At 27.3% G+C, this 3,520-nt stretch overlaps 1 protein-coding gene across 2 annotated transcripts in view; it reads left to right on the forward strand.

Moving 5' to 3' along the window:
• Nucleotides 1-3,520, forward strand: part of LOC106786185 (ecdysone-induced protein 74EF) — a 214,458-nt gene that overhangs the window by 22,721 nt on the left and 188,217 nt on the right. The window contains exon 1 of one of the 2 annotated variants that reach the window (XM_014747303.1): nucleotides 1,336-2,259. The exons of the other annotated variant lie outside the window; for it this stretch is intronic. The gene's annotated coding sequence lies outside the window, so the exon portion shown is untranslated. Of the gene's footprint in view, nucleotides 1-1,335; nucleotides 2,260-3,520 lie in introns of those variants that run through there. 2 annotated transcript variants of the gene reach the window in all.

Below are 3,520 nucleotides of genomic sequence, written 5' to 3' on the forward strand. Positions count from 1 at the left end.
TTTATATAGGACACCATACATGTATATATATATATATATATATATATATATAATTTTTGTATCAAATTTCACGGTTGGTATAGTCGGTGCGTTTAGTTTTATTGGTGTGAATTATGAAAAGAGGTTTTAGTGAAAAAGAAGAAGAAGAAGAAGAAGAAGAAGGAATAGGAGGAGGAGAAAGAGGAAGAGGAAGAAAAGGGTGATAGACAAAGTGTTAGAAAAATTATTATTATAGAGAAAGAGATAATCGAATATATATTATCATATATATATATAAGTACGTTACTTTTGTATTATTTATGTTTTGATATTTATTTTCTATTAATTTTTTGTTTTATTCTCTACAAAAAATTTGATTCTTTCTTTATTATTCGATAGTTATTATATTTTAATTTTAATTTATGATTAGAGTGTTTCTATGTGTGCTTATTTTTAATAATAAGAATATACGAGAATATACTTTTATTTTTTCTTTTTTTAATTTTCTTTTTCTTTCTCTCTTCTTTCTCTCTTCTTTTTGTTTTATTTTAATTTGTTTTATCTTTTTTTTTTTTTTGTTTATGTATTTTTTCGTATCGTAACGTAACAGTTAGATTATTATTTTATTTCAATGCATAACAGGAAGTGACATTAAAGTGAAGGAAGAAACGGGGGGTTGGAGAGAGGGAGGGAGGAAGGGGACGAAATGAACGAACAATATCAGATGCATCGTTGTAACACGATTGGTGTGTCCTGTTCTATCTATTCGTTGAACTTTTTTCTTCCTCACTTTTTAAACATTTGATTTAAAATTTAATTTCCATCTTTTTTTTCTTCTCTTCCCTATTTTAAACACGAACGATATATTTCAATCGTGTACGATTATTAAAAACTTTATTTAAATTTATTTCACAAGTTTTATATATATTTATATATAAGAAGTAAAAGTTTAAAGTATACGGTATATATAAAAAGATAAACGAATTAATAATTTGAATGCATTGTATTGAAAAATTTGTCCATTTATTTATATATATAAAATAAATATAAACAAATATAAAATAAAATATGTATTAAATATATAATTAAAAAAACGTATATTAATATAAAAATTAAATAAAATTTAATATGAGTTAATTAAAAGTATATATATATATATATGTATGTATGTATATATTGTTATAATACATTAAACAAAATATTTTATCATTTATTTTTCTCTCTCTATCTTTTTTCCATAGTAATAATACATTTTATTGATATCGAAGAAAGTTATTATACGATAGTTAAATACACTTTCGTGTGAATCAGGAAGAGGAAGAAATTCATTTTTCTTTCTTTCTTTTTCATTTTTTATCCTAAGTAGTTACGGTACTAGAAATAAAGACAGAAACAGAGATATATATATACATATATATATGTGTGCGTGTACGTGTATTCGCGTGTGTTTTTGTGTAAGCAAACCCTTGAAATATAGTGCCTTTTATACCAAGTGTCGTACCGGACAGTTAAAGTGGAAAGAGACAGACAGGTAGACACAGACAGACAGACAGAAAGAGAGAGAGTTAAAAAAAAAAGAAAGTGAGAGAAAGAGAGAGAGAAGAAAGATTGTGTTAGTTCCCTTGGACTCTGGTTATGTGCACTTGCATCTTGAGATAAAGTGTTGCACCCGACGTTATGCAAGTGCGTTAGTAGTGCACACTCGACGAGTATCTACCATCGTTTACGATAGAATTTGTAAACAAATTTTTAAACATTTTCTATACCTTGTATATATAGAAGAAGAGTAAAAAAGAATATTTGAAAGAAGATTATTTTTAATGGTATAGAAAAAATAAATGTATCTAAAGTGCGTGGAAAATTGCATAGTTTTCATGCTAGAGAAACGTGTTTGTTTGTTTATCTTTACGAATCGTTACGTTTCTAACGCTTTCAACTAGAAATATACGCGGAAAGGGAAAGAGAGAGGAAAAGAGAGGGAGAGAGAGAGAGAGAGAGGGACAAATTATTTGAAGAAATCAAGGAAATTCTCGTGGGGTGGGGGGAAAACTATTCGATTGAGTGAGGTGTAATGTAAAATTAAAGTTCAAAAATATGTGTTGTTAATATTTTCACAGTTATTCGATTGAATTCACGATTGTTTGGATTTTTGTTTATTGTTGTTGTTGGATTTTATCATCATCTGTGGAAGAAATATCAAATACTCGGAAGATATTGGTGATGATACTTGAGAGAAGATATTTCATTGTCTCGTTAAGGATTCCTCCACATATTTTTTCGGTAAGTTTACTCGTATCACTTTTTCATGAAGAAATGCTAAATTTGAATAATTCATTGAGAGATACATACTAATTAAATATATTTCACAATAAAATGTATTTTTAAAAGTATGGAGAAATATGCAAACAACGATACGCGTACGGATTTAACGTAACGTTCGTTTGAACGGTCTAAACAAATAACAAAATAATACTTTTCTTTTTTTATACACATTACGTACACAAATTGAATATATTTTTCAATTTTTTTTTTGTTACAAATAAAGTTCTCGACAAATTTTTTAAAACAAAGTTAAGAGTTAAACGTACAACCCATAACACAACTATATTCGTAATTTAAATTTTCAATAGGAAACAATTTTTTTTCTTTTTGTTACAAATAAACTTCTCGACAAATTTTTTAAAATGCAGTTTTAAGAGTTAAACGTACAACCACCCATAGCACAACTATTCGTAATTTAAATTTTCATGTATTCTATCGCGATAATTAATTACCAAAAAAAAAAAAAAAAAGCAATCGTTTGATTGTAAAAAGAAATCATAGAAAAGGAAATATTATTTTATAAATGAGTGGTGATGGAATATAGGTAAGGGGGATGGGGTGTGGGTTACGAGAAGGAAATATATAAAAATAAAAAGAAAAGGAAAAAGGAATAAAAAAGAAGAAAAAAAGAAAAAAAAAAGAAAAAAAAAAAAAAGAAAAAGGAAGAAACGTCGATTTAACGCGATAGTGATTACCTAATAGAATCCTTTCTTTCTACCAGAGAAAATGAAACTCTCGTTAAGTGGCGAAGGTACGCGAAGCAAGCAAGTAAGCAAGCAACAAGCAAGCAAGCGAGCAAGCAAAAGCTAGGTATTTCACTGCCGGTGAAAATAAACGACTCTCTTCTGGCGGTAATCGCATACGATCGAGGAAGTGATCGAGCATTATAGTTCGGTGTACCACAGGGTGTTGACTTACGAAAAAAAAACCTCTCTTAAACTTAACTTGTACACTGCGTTACTATATTCTCTTTATTTATTTCTTTTTTTTCACGCGTTGATCGAACATTTGATTTTTATTTTTACTTTGTCCCACCCACCTTTTTTCTTTTTTTACGCGATCAATCGAAATTTTATTATTATTATTATTATTATTATTATATTTAATATTTAATCGGAATTATATATATTATTTGATCGAAAATTTGGAGATAGTACTAATTTATTTTATTTTATTTTCTATTTAATTATTTTCGTGTAATTGAAAATTTTGTAAACGA

Source organism: Polistes canadensis, unplaced genomic scaffold, assembly GCF_001313835.1.
Source record: "Polistes canadensis isolate GaletaPanama2010 unplaced genomic scaffold, ASM131383v1 scaffold_67, whole genome shotgun sequence".
NCBI classification, from domain to species: domain Eukaryota; kingdom Metazoa; phylum Arthropoda; class Insecta; order Hymenoptera; family Vespidae; genus Polistes; species Polistes canadensis.